Below are 13,930 nucleotides of genomic sequence, written 5' to 3' on the forward strand. Positions count from 1 at the left end.
GGTGCTGTTTAGGTCAAGGTTAGGAAATGACGTGTGCAGTACCTGAGTTTTGCTGTGATGCATATAATCTCAGAGAGATATCTGAAAGTAACTATTTCTGCAGCTGCAAAGCCTAAAAATAGAGAAATGCTTTCACCAAGAAGGTGAATGGCTTCAAAATAAAAATAAAATTCAAAATTCATTAAACTCAGGACCAGTTTCTGGGAAAAAAATAAAAAGAATACATTGTCTCTAGTGTGTGGGTATTGTACCTGCTCATCCAATTTTTGAGTGCTATAAAATCGGTTTAAATATAACGTTACAGGTTACATTTCCAAGCTGTGTTTCAGGAAAGGCCTTTTCATCGTGTCCTCATGGGAAAATCATGCTGCAGTTTAAGTGGTGACATTTCAGAAAGCAGAGAAGTTGCACAGTATGAAATTGTCTGACTGTGGAAGAGATGGATATGCTATTTATTACAGTAAGTACTAGTTATGTCCAATCACTCAGAATTTACTCTTTAATGTGTGCAACGGGACTGCAAGGTACTTAGGTTGCAATTAAATGCACCTTGGACTATTGAAGTGATAAAGAAAGAGTAGGAAATTCAAAAGAAATCTTACAAGTGATCTATGAGAGGGGCAAAAAGCAGCTCTTAATTTTCTGAGACAGACTTAACAAGGCAGATCAGAAAGTACAGACACACTGCAGGCCTCAGGTCTTGAAATAATAAGGCAATGAGCTAAATATCAGCAAACAGACTGGTCAATAAAATTGACACACAAAATTTTAACCTACACTCTCACAATTTCTTCTAGGACTGCAGAGAAGAGACCCAAGTCCAGTTTTAGGCTAATACTATAGCAACCCTTTTCATGCAAAATTTGACTTACTTGCTTAGAAAAACTAAATGTTTCATTACAGTTTGTCTGTTTAAAGGGCAGCTCTGTCTGGATACCACCAGGACTGTACTCTCAGTAAATCTCAGAGGCCAGCAGGGAAGTTTGCACAGAAAGCAAAAGCTGCACAGAGCATGTCAACGGAAAGAAGAACCACTTGAGCAGCATTTCCTGGCTCTTCCAGCTATTATCCATTTACAGGAAAAAAAAATCACATTTACTGACTTCATCAAAACAAAGATTACAAGAAGCTCCACTTAGAAGTGTGCAGATCTTCCCAAAAGCCTTATTGGAAGAAATGAAAATTTCAGGTTTCAGTGTAGATATGTACATTTGCAAACTTGTGACACTCACAGCCAGTGATTCTCCAGATGTTCACTCTTTTACAGAAAGATGCAAGACATGCTAAGTCAAGAAAAATAAGTTTGTCTACAATTCTCCACTCTGCTGCATGGGTATAAAATCCTCAGAACATGAATAAGTAACATAACTTCAGGGTTATGCTGAGTCCAGGTACATGAGTTTTTTCAAGCAAACCTGGTTAACATTATTTTTAATGACTGTACTGGAATTAATTTTAACTGTTTTCAGAAGAACCCTGTCTGTGGATTTCAGAGAATGCCAAAAGCAGGGAGTGGGACTGCCCAGGTGTCTATGCCATTCATGTCCTCTTACCTCTTGAATCTTCTGCAGACATGGGCAGAGGACAGGAGTGACAATGTGTTCCTAAACATTAGTGTTGCTGAATTTTACATCACCCATAAACCATTCCCACCCTCTGCCATCTTTGGTGACCCAAGTATAGCATTTGTGGTTATTGCACTTGGACTTCCAGAAGAAACGAGCAGCAACCCTTAAACCTGTGTATCTAAACTCCTCTATAAAAATCATATTCCTGTTTCAGTGTGGAATTTAATGGTGCCAAATACTTTCTTTTGGCATAACAACACAGTCAAGAACTTGGAGAAATTCACTTTCCCTGCTATGCTCTGTTTCCAGTATTAGCTGGAAGTTATGCATCTTATGTCCACAATTCTTTGGGATAACAACTGAGAACAAAGTCTCTGTGTAAAGCAGAGGACACAGCCTGATCACAGATTAAAATACAGAAGGGTGATTGAAACAGCAGCAGAAGGGAGAACTTTTATTCACTACTACATAACACAAACTGGAAGCTTGCAAGTGCTGCACAGTCGTCAATAATAAATAATGATGAGAGGTTCAGTTTTCAAGTTGTAGATAATACTGAATATTTGGCTAATAATTTTGCACCTGTGTACTATAATTACATGTTTCCTCTTAAATTTTAATGCAATTAATTAACATCTGATTAGCATATTTTAATTTAAGGAATGGAAGAAAGGTTACATACTGCTTCTTTTGGATTTGGAGAAGAAGCACTTTGCTGTGAAGCAGGATTTCTGTTGAACACTCATGCAAAATTACTGTCTATATCACAACTGGTTCAAAAAGAAAGTGAGATTTTTAACAGGTGTCACTCCAATGACAACTAGTATCAAGACTTCCGGTATTTTTGTCTGATCCATGAATATATAGTTACAAATTATTTATATACCTGCAACTTCATTCATAAAGCTTCAGAAGATGCTATTTTCCATCAAAAGTTTAGATTGCTTAGAATAAATTATAAATGTAACAGTCATTAGTTAACAAAGCTTCCCAGTAACGTCACCACCAACAGTGTTAAAAGGAACTTCACAAAGTTTCATAATGAGATACAGAGATGAGCATTTCATTACCAACTGAAAAATTGTTGAAATATAACAGATAAATTTGTCAAGGTTGCATGCCAGAAACAATCTTCTCATTTATTTATTTAGTTTAGCTATATTTAATGGTTCCACTGAAGAGAAGTTGAGTGGCATTTCAAAAGGAGGAGGGATCATTAGAAATAATAAGTTGCACTTCAGATAGTGCTGAAAGCTTGCATTCAAGCTTAATTTGTAAAAGCATTTAAGAGACTGCATGGTTCTGAGAAACAAAGGCAAAAATACATCAGTATCCAGAAGCTGAATGCAGTGGAGACAGTAATTTAAAAAGCCCAAGTATTTCTTCTGGCTGAACTGATAAGCAGAAGAAATACTGCATTAGAATACCTCATATAATGCTGGTTGTAGATCTGCAAACCCAAATGTTTACCTTCTAAAGCTCAGGACAGAAAGAAAGGGGCTGTATTTGAAAGGCTGCCATTGAGTAAGCCCAGTAGCACCTCCCACAAAGGACCTCTCTGCTCTTTCCTGTGTGCTTCATGTGTTCTACTTCAGTTTGAGAATTGATAAACAGATGATGAAAGCTGTTGTTCTGTGACAGGTTGCTTCTGCAAGCTTCTCTTTCTCTATGTATTTCTATTTTTTTCTGCAGTATGCTGCTCCTTTCTACTTATTCTTTTCCATGTATCTAATTTATAGAGGTAAGAAAAGGAATGAAGACAACACATGACCAGCAGTGGTTTGTTGAGAAAAATGTGTCATAGAAGAGAATATTCAAAAAGAAATTTGACTATATTTTTCAATTTATTGAAATTCCTTATCATATTTTTCAGAATATTGAAATTCATGATCATATTCTTCTCTCTCTTGTAAGTATTCCAAAGATTTGTCCACTTATCAGGAAAACTCTCTCATGTGCTCAAGAATTTATGGCTATTTTTGAAGACTTCAATGCCCAGTGGAATGCAGATACCCTGGAAAATCATGACTAGAGAGGAGGAGTCAGGCACTCTTTCCATCTACTCAGAGTTACTTTCTTGGAAGACTGAATTAATTTTTCCTCTGTAACAACAAAGATGCAGTAAAATAAGAGCACATGAAATTTGCTGGAACTCATTCAAGACATGCAGTTCCTTTTGTAGGCCATATGCCCTGAAAATCACTCAGGCAACTTTCTCATATGTAATAGGAGTTGAATGAAACTAATCTTTCCCCCAAAGACATTATGAGGCTAAACACAATATTACTGTAATTTCAGGAATATATTGTCCAATGAGAAAATATTGTTCTCTTCCTGCAAAATATTGTATTTCTAATGTAATCATGAGTGCTTAAAATTAAAAAAAAATAATTTAAAAGGCTACTGCTACAGAAATAATCTCCTATTGATAATTGTGCTTATCCCATAAAATTTCATGAGTAACACTTTTCTCCTTGATTAATATAGCCCCAAAGGTCTTTGTTTCAAATATTATTTCTAATTATTCATGGTTTGTAAGTGCAATTACAAATAAAGATGAGAGGAAAGCAAGCTTATTGTTTAATGAATTGGATGGAAACACTGAACTTTTAAGATGTATAGAAATTGAAATGAACACTCATATCTCCAGTCTAACAATTAGGTTTTGTCAGAGGAAGAATTTCCTTTTTCATTGTGATAAATTTGTGTAAATAGCTTTACACACATGACCTTTGCTCACAGTGAACAGGAATACAAGATTAACAAGAAAAATGCTGTGAAAAACAGAGGTAAAGGTGCTTATTTTTTATTGACTTTTCCTATTAATTCTGTATAGGATGAGTCACCAGCAACCCACTGAGATCTGGGAGGGTGAAATCCAGACCAAGTTTTGGGTTACAGCTGCTGCTGGATGTTTTCACTCCAGCAGAATAGGTGAAGAATAAAAGGCTGGTTAAATCCCTGGCCTTTCTCACTAGCAGACTGAAATTTCCCATTTCAGACACCCTGTGCCCAAACCCTGCAAGGCAAGAGAGCAGCCAGGACAGAGTGAGCTTCTGTTGTGGAGATGAAGAAACTCCAGATATTAATCACCCAAAATCTGACTGTGCAACACAAACCATGGGTACCCAAAACTGGGTGGACTCTCAGCTCTGCTGTTGTGGCCCTGCTTTGCAGATATCTGATCAGGATTTGTACAGTGAGGTACTGACAAGAAAGGCAGTAAGAATTCAACCAGGGTATGAGTGTGTTTACATCATCACAGCCTGGTTCCTCAGCCTACAGAAGAAAACCCTGGCACCTGGTGTTAGAGTAAACACACTATTTCAGGCACAGCCCTCTGTGAGGTGATTGCTAAGCCAGAAACATGGTGGTGTGCTCCAACTCCAGGTTCATTGGAGGATGGAGAATTTTCCTTATGTTCATTTTCCTTATTTTCATTGGAGGATTTTCCTTATGTTCATCTGCAAAGCATGAGACAAAGAAGTTTTTGTATGGAAAATGTGTCCAATTTTACTGGAGAATAATAAAAAAAAAGTTTATTTCCTCCAAATCTGGCCCTGCCTGTGTTCTTAGACCATCATAGCTGTAATTTGTGTAATGTGCCTGTGTTTCACACGTTCTTTAAAGTGGACCAGTTTCTGCAAGTATCTGTGATCCAGGACTCCCTGTGCAGCTAGTGGCTTGTCAGGATTTAGCCACAACATCATCACACTTCCCTCAGCTTTCAGTGTGGCACAGAGAAAAACAGCCACGTGAAGTGAGGGCTGAAGGAAGAGCCAGGCAGCATCATCAGAGGTACCCCAGGGAGATCTGCTAAACGAGGGTCCTGCCAACAGGGCACCACAGCACAGCCACGTACATGTACAGCATGGAATGCATTTCAGTGCTGAAGCACAGCTGAAGCCTCAGCTTGTAAGTTACTCCAACAAGTTTTACATCAGAGCAAGTGCATCTGCTTCTGGATCACCCACAATTTTGTCAGAACATGACCTGGTTCTGAAATGCACAGAGAGGTTAAACAATACGTGGTGGAGAGGAACACCCAGACAGCCAACACCTCCACAACTGCTTTTGACTGCTAAACAATGCAGCAGAAGCTAGAATATTCTGTGTTTGTCTTTAATCACCAAACACCACTTTTTAAAATTTAAATTTATGCCTTTGAGTCAGTTTTTGTTGCCAAAAGCAACAGGTCTTAACAGATACAGTGTGAAACCTATTGTTTAGAACTGGCACTAACTGTTCTTCCTCCTTCTGTAGCAGTAGGGAGTTTTTCCAGGTATGTGGGAGGCAAGATGCTTGGAGCCATTATATTGCTTGTTCTCTGCATGATCTCCTTCATTAAATAATCTTTTAATGCAACATTAATAGTAATTGCAAGATTACAGTTCAAAATATTTGATAACATCACACTATGCAGTTGAAAAGCCATGGATCTCCTCTCTAAAGCTGGCTGTGGGGGGCAAGCCTACTGTGAAACACCACTGGTCCCTTGAACTGAAAGTGTTGCAATTCCCTTTATTATTTCTGTTCCAAATCTGGATGTCTCACAGGTGATAAGTGGTACAGCCTAGCAACAGAGAGCAGAAGCAAGGAAAACAACTGGTTAATTAATTTTTTACTTCTTACTTTTTAAGTACATGAATATTGAGAATTTTTTTAATTGATTCACAAGGTAGAGGGCTCTCAATCACCTATTAGAGATGATATTTATGTACCAGTACTTGCCTTCATAACTTTTGACTACCCATAGGTATTTCAGAAATGCAAAATTATTCCATTTTAATCTATGTTGAGTCATCTGCTTCTTCTGCATATTTTTCATAGATATAAAAATTAGTATTAAGGAGTTATTTAACATTAGATTCTGTGAAGGATTAACAAAAAAAATGCTAAAATGTACTATTCTCTCTGAGTCAAATATACTTTCTGTAGTGACTAGTATTGACTTCTTTTGACTTCCTTCAGAAGAAAAAATAAATTGTAAGGCATTGTTTACACCAAATATTTATGCGTAGTTAAACTCTATTTTTTCCATTCTCTCCCATCTAAGTATACATCATTGGTCTCAAATTGGTCACTTACAGAACTGGAAAAAAAATGTCCTTTTCCTGTTTCTCCTGAGTATTAATCTTCAATATGAAAGTTTATGTTGATTCTAACTTTGAATATCAGTAGCAGTACTGATAAAAATAAAAACATTTCCTATCTGCAGAATCAGAGTTAAAAGAAAATGTATCAGCTCATTGCTTCCTATTTTTGCTGTATACAAAATTCCTTAACTCTGGACTCTCAGTTGTCCTTAAGATGAAATAATCAAAACCTTTACATCAGGGAGCATGACAAGATGGAAGGGGCATGCAGAGCAAACCACAATTTTTGTTTACACAGGGTTGAGAAGGGTTCTTGCAAGAGCTTCACAGCAGAGCAGAGTTAACTAGTACTGGAGAAAGGTCTAAATCCCAGACCTTGAATGACTGATTGCATCAGTCCATGTGAAATATCCAAGAGTCACCAGAAATTCAGGCTGAGGATTACAACTTATCTTCTCTGAAAATGGAAAGAAATGTTCAGAAACTGCATAAAAACCCCCGTGCCTAATTTACCTTAATGTAACATAACTAGTTCAGCATAAATGATGCTTAGTTCAAAATAACTAATATAACCGGAATAACATTTCAAGAGCAGCTTTATCTTGGAGCAGGTAACCAAACTCCTTAAACTCAGCAGGCAAAAGTGAGGACAAAAACTCTCCAGAGGCCACGATTTGTTCTGGATGGACATTGTTGCTGCCTTCCATTTCTGTGAGTCGTAAATTCTGGAGAAAAAGGAATTTTAGAAGCCATTACATGATAGAGACTATTTGTGATCACTTCCTCCCAGCAGGACAAAGCTGCTCTTTCACCACTAACATAACCTATCACTTATCTGCAGCAGGCTTTCACAAAAAATAGCCCAACTATGGCTTTGTTTTCTCATTTCTTGTCTTGAAATAAATACAGGTGAAAACAGGGATGTCCCAAATTTTCAGAAAGGGGAGATTTGGCAGTGTAACCAGACTCTCCTTATACATATCAGCACTCATGGTTAGCACTCATGCCACCTGCAACATGTGAGAACACAGACACAGGGACTGACATGTGCAAGGCATTCTCAACCAAAGAGTTTTTTGGCGTTGGAAAGAATGTGAAAAAGCCAAAACCACAGATATTTGTCCAGCATGGAATTACCAGACAAAATTGCATCAGAACCATGAACCTGGAGGAAGTGTTATTAGTGTAAGGAGTCTGCCAATGTGGAATGAATTTTTTTATCCACAGGACAGAGTGGTGCAACTGAGACAGCCCAGTAAAGATGCAGAGGTACACACCTCAAACAAACTCCAACCTCTGTCCCATGACAAAGCCCAAACCCTATCACATGGCCATATTAAAGTATTTCACCCCTCAGACTGTGAGGTGAGAGCCCCTTTACACTCCCTGAGCTTTTGTTGACCATAAACTCACCATGCCTACACCCCACTGGCCCTACTAGTCCACAAACACCAAACATTGCAAGGCATGGGCAGGTTGTTAGCATTTGCATGGCAGGTGAAGACATTCCAATAATTGACTCAGTGAGTTGCAGACACAGGCAAGGAAGTCTTATCGCTGCCGTTAATATTGTTATGAAATGACATAATTTAAATAAAAACCTGGAACAACTGAAAAATGAACAGCAAGGTTCATTACTAAAAGAAAAAAAAGAAAATTCAAATCAGAAATAGCCAGCCACCCATATCCTAGGGAACTTGTAATAACAGTGTTTTCTGCAGGACATATTAGTTAGAAATTCAGGAAAAAAAAGTAAAATATTTTATAATTTATATGGTATATACATACCGCTGAGTATGAGGAATTCTTTCTGCATGAAAAGCCAGCAAGTGGCACCTCATTAAACAGGACCTAGACTTAATCTAACTTAGAACAGATAAAAAAGAAAGGATTCATATGAAGCTATACTGCCTGGGGGTTTAATCTCAAAGCTTTTGAGTATAATGAATGAATTAAGTAGGGCAAGTGATTAACAACAAAGAAGTGATCACATAATAAAAACAGAAATAGTACTGAATTTAGAGCAATGTTTCCATTGTTTATGGACAAGACACTGCTGTGCTATTTTTATTGTTTTAACTCTTAAAGAATAGGTAAGCTATATGACAGCACATGTTCTCCGGGTTTGGATGGAAAGATGTGGGAAAATGCCACGAGCAGAATACCTAATGGTGCATAAATAATGGACTGCTTGGATATCAATATTTGGATCATTACGAGAATAAAACAGTCTGCAGGACTCGCCAGCATTTTAGAACATATTTCTCTTAATGATGTAAGAATGGGATAAACACCATCAGAAGGATGATGCTTTATACTCTGGGGGTGCTACAGCTGGTTTGCCCATCAGCTGGAGCAGCAGGAGGCACGGATGGAACAACATGTCAGAGCTCAGCAGCTGAAGCTGCAGCACCCCGAGCTGCAGGGCTGAGGCTGGGCTGCCTCCCTGGCAAACTTCCTGCCTCAGCCAGGGACAAGCACACACTGGCACATCCCAGCTCTGGGCTGGGGCTGCTGCTTTAGGGCTGGTGTAACTCAAATCAAGCTGACTGCCATTTAATGCAAGCCAGTTCTCATCAGGGTGGGTGTAGACAGGTGCAAAGCAGTGCCCACCTCCTCCCAGCTACAGCCCAAGGTAAATCATGGAATATTGTGGATTGTCCAGGCTGTCAGTCCTGCTCAGTTACCTTGACTGCTCCTCACTAGACAGTTTCTTGCATTGCTTTCTTTATCCCTGCTCTGGCATTATTAATGCTCTAGCATTTCTCAGTTCTTAAAATATTTCACTGATAGCAAATCACATGCTGTTGTTTAGGGAGATCCTGAAAGAAACCCCATGAGCAAAGACTAGGATGACTCAGGGTCGACAGTGAGAGGAGTCTTCCTGGCATAGCAAATTCCAAAGCCAGACCATGTTATGTGAAGGACAAATATCCCACTGACTGCCACAGGTAACTGCTCCCCAGTGAGCAGGCACCACTTTGTCACCCTTCTTTATCCACACAGGCCCAACCTTCTTGAAGCAAGAGGGCTTAATAGTATTAAATAGTTTTTTCTGGGTCATGAGTTCTTCTCATCGCATGTGTTGAACAATATAACTTCAGTTCTCACACAACACAGACAAAACACTGGCCAACAGAGATGGAGAATTGTGATCTTTTACGTGCCAAAGTGAACTTGAGAATGCACAACACCCAAATTGATGCATTTTCTTCTACTAAATGAATGTACCAGTCCAAATAATTCTTCAGGGTCTAACAAGTATCAAATGAATTGCACACAATCCTTCTCTCATGGTAATAAGTGACAAGAAAGAATATGTTTTTCGTGTTTTTTTCTTCTATTGCCTTCAGAAGCAAATCTAGTGTATACTGAATTATGTCTAACAGAGGGAAATAAACACCAGCAGCTTGAATTTTGAGGTTTCAAGACAGAGATCACTAGGGAAAAGCCCACATTTTCTCAAGGCACTTGATTGGCTCATAAATTTTGCTTTCCATTCACTAAAGCTTTCAGGAAAGAGAATGAGAGGATAAAGGCTGTAATTGATGGTACAATGCCCACAAGCCTCAACAGATGTGATCCCTCGTAATGAAGCATGTGGGCCTAATTTGGCATTACTTACTACCAGGAGGATCTTATGCAGGGTATCTTTCTAAATCTATGTTTGGTTGGCACCTGTGCCTTGTTGAAACTGGCATAGCACCTTCTGAGTGGGCACAATGCCACTCTAGCAGATGGGCAAGAGAGCAGATAGATGCCAGAGATCCAGTACTGCATTTGTAACAAGCTAAAAGTAGCAAGGTCTGAGGTCTCATCATAGGACAGCTGAGGTGGGAAGACACCTCGGGAGATGAGCCAGTCCCACCCGCTGTTCAGGGTGGGATCAGCTAGAGCAGGCTGACTCCAGTTGGGTTTTGAGTATCTCCAAGGATGGAGACTCTGCAGACCCTCTGAGCAATCTGTTCTGTGTGTCTGACCACCCCCACAACAAAAAAGATTTTGCTTATGTTGAAATGGAATATGCTGTATTTCTGTTTGTGCCCATTGCCTCTTGTCCTGTCACTGGCACCACTGGGGAGAATCTGTCTCTGGTTTCTTTACTTCACCATCGGGTATTCCCACAGACTGGTAAGCTGCTCTTCTTCCTCATCTTCTTCTCCAAGATGAAGTGTCAGCTCTTCTGGCCCCCCTGCTATGACAAGTGCTCCAGTCCCTTAATCACCCTCATGCCCCTTTGCTGGCCTCTCTCCAGTAAGTCCAGTGTGACTTGTACTGGGAAGCCAGACCTGGACTCAGCACTCCAGGGTTGGCCTCACCAGGGCTGAGTAGATGGGAGCTCATCTCCCTGGAGCTGCTGGCACTGCTCTGCCTCGTCAATCCAGGCCACTGCTCCTGGCCCTCCTTGCCACAAGGATGTGTTCCTGGGTCACCCCAGGCTAATGAACACAAAATGCACACCTATACAATTCTTGGGCCTAAAATAACTCTGAAAATCTGAAAAGTATGGTCTGTGTTTGGGAGATTATGGTCCTGCCAGGAGGGGGATGAATCACAGAAAGAATGGTGAGCCAGGGACAGATGAGCACAGCCCCCAGAATGAGATACATAGGGGAGAGAGGAGATGGCAGAACACAGCCACATACCCAGCTAAATACATTTCATTTGAGAGCCATGAACTGCATCCCAAACTGGATAGAATGACAATGGGACCATTTCTAAACAGTAGAACTGCAGCCTATAGATCAATCATTACTGAACAACAAAAAACCCCCAACAACTCAGCTAATGCCAATTTACAAGAGCTGTCAGCTAGGTCCAGTGCTTTGAAATAGCCTATTGCTTTCTCCTGGTCCTTCAGACCATTAACTGATTGGCTGTCAGGTGCAATGGCACCTCTCCATAGTGCCCATAAAAGCAGTTTAGTCTACTGGGAAAAGAAATACCAGATATGAGCAGAATTTGTATGCTATATATGAATTTGTATCAACCCAAAATAACTTTGCTGGGTGTAGTAGAGTGATACAAGATGTGGACCCAGTCCTGATTCTCATATTACTGCTCAACTCCATGAATGTGTGAGTAGAGAGCACCAGATCTGACTCTCTTTCCTTGTGTCAGTTTGCTTTGGTCACTGACAAAAGCAGCTGCTGAAGCAAAGAGAAGACAACTGGAGTCCATTCCATCATCTTTGGGTTATTTGCTCTTTGTTTTTTCTTAATTAGTTCATGAAAGATGCTCCTCTAACTGACATTCATTACCTGAAAGAGGAAACAATGCATCCTGGGTGCCAAAATGTCTTGTGAATGGTATTTTTACAAAATATTGTGCCAGTCACACAAATGACAGAAATGGCATGGATTGAAGTGCCCCTGAATTTTCAAGTGTGCCGAGTGATTTGTGTGATGTACACTGCACTGAGGTTGAAAACATTATTAACATCTTTGCTCTAAACCTAACAGACCAATTTATTCTAACTGGCACTAATAAAAAGTATCATTAGCAAACAAGGGTCAGTGGAAAACACAGCACAGAGAGCATGCAGAGGAATAACAGATAGTTCAAGAAAAAGGATTAAATCTGCTTCAAGCTGACACTGTACAAGTGGCTCATCAGAACATTATTCTAACAAATGATATACCACAATCATAGTCATCTATTATGCTCAGCATTAAAGCAAAATAGTACTTCAAGAAAGTGATGCAGAAAAAATGTATTAGCTTCTTGGATCATCTTTAATGACACCGAGTTTAAAGTATGCTATTTGATGTTTATCTTTTTATCTACTAAAAATATTCCTCTACCAATTAAACTTGCAAATTTTAAATCTGTATTTTGATTTATTACAATTTTTGTATTCAAGAGTCCAATTATTACCATTTATTTTCAGCATGATAAGTTAATTTGGCTGCCTTTTCCCTTATGTCTTTAGTTATTTATGTTTAAAACAAACTTGCAGTGTTGATAATTTCTGAAAGACAGACGTTACAGTGAACTTTGCTATTGTGCTGTCATGGTCTTTCCTGTTGGATCCAGGTTTTCCAGAACCTTCAGTGCCTTTCAAGCCTGTCATCGTGCCATAAAGAAAAAGCTAAACCTCTTCCCAATTAAGCATACACAGACTCATACAACACGGGGAAATCAAAGAGAAAAAAAGGTTGAATATTCTGCAGGAAGTCCTTGGACAGAATGGGAGCAGAACCTGAGCTGGCTGTGTCTCAACACACAGCACCATTTCTTCCTCCAGACCTTCATGAAAACCCCTACTCATCTTCCCATTTAACTTTGGTTTTCACATTGCAAAGATACAAATATTTTAAGCTGTTGGGATTTCTAGCCTTTTACAGACATTTAAAACTATTTCATACAAAGAAACCCAAACTGTCTCCAAGGATAGGATCCAAAGATATTATCAGCATTAATTTTATCAAATGAAGGGTTTTATGTGGAGTATCTGGGAGGAAGCAAAGCTCTTGCAGATGGTATTGAATAAATGAACATTCAAGCACAATAAAGAATATTGAATGAGCCTGATTTTCCTGTACAGGTGCAGAAGTAAAATATTAGATGCTGTTTTTCACTCTTCATGTTGCACAAGTGTATTTAGTCCGTTCTTGCACACTTTCTGTGTACAGAAATATTTGTTATGTAATATTTGTTACTGAACACAGTCCTTAAAAGGGTTTGGCTTTAATACCCCAAACCTTTGGCTAATGTTTCACTCTCATAAGGAAACAAATACAATGAAAACAGAATGTGTAAGGGTGTAAGGCATCAGCAGTCTACAATAAGCATTATAAAGCCAGAGAGACAGCAACATTTTGAAAATAGCAGATCTCCATTAGGATAATCAATTTAAACTCTATGATAATTGTATAAAATATAGCAATTTCAGCCTCTGTGTGTTGTAAACACCCTTTGAATGCTATGAAATGGAGAGAAAGTCAGTGATTTTAATCTACTGAAAGAAAAATGTCTGCTCTTACAATACTTGGCAAAAATCTGGTACTGGATAAAAACCGAATGTGAGACTTCAGTGCAGCATGGCTAAGGCAGAGGTAATTTTGGTTGGCAAAGGAAAGTGTTTTGAAGAATTGGCAAGGTCTAAGAGTATTCCCTTGGCTGAGAGCATCTGCTAACCCATGGCAAAAGCACTTTATAATCTCAGAGTTACACTCTTCCTTGCTTTGGGGCTCCAGGTAGCAAAAAGAATCAATCAATCACTGCTCTACCTTTCTATAATCAACACATAAAACCTTTGCCCCT

At 39.1% G+C, this 13,930-nt stretch overlaps 1 long non-coding RNA gene across 4 annotated transcripts in view; it reads right to left on the minus strand.

Moving 5' to 3' along the window:
- LOC135304493 (uncharacterized) overlaps positions 1 to 13,930 on the minus strand; it is a 91,392-nt gene that overhangs the window by 49,308 nt on the left and 28,154 nt on the right. The window contains exon 4 of one of the 4 annotated variants that reach the window (XR_010365872.1): positions 6,722 to 7,121. The exons of 2 other annotated variants lie outside the window; for them this stretch is intronic. This is a non-coding gene — a long non-coding RNA (uncharacterized LOC135304493). Of the gene's footprint in view, positions 1 to 6,721; positions 7,122 to 11,197; positions 11,926 to 13,930 lie in introns of those variants that run through there. One more of the 4 variants, XR_010365871.1, reaches the window with a different exon arrangement.

This window comes from Passer domesticus, chromosome 7, assembly GCF_036417665.1.
Source record: "Passer domesticus isolate bPasDom1 chromosome 7, bPasDom1.hap1, whole genome shotgun sequence".
In the NCBI taxonomy this organism is placed as follows: domain Eukaryota; kingdom Metazoa; phylum Chordata; class Aves; order Passeriformes; family Passeridae; genus Passer; species Passer domesticus.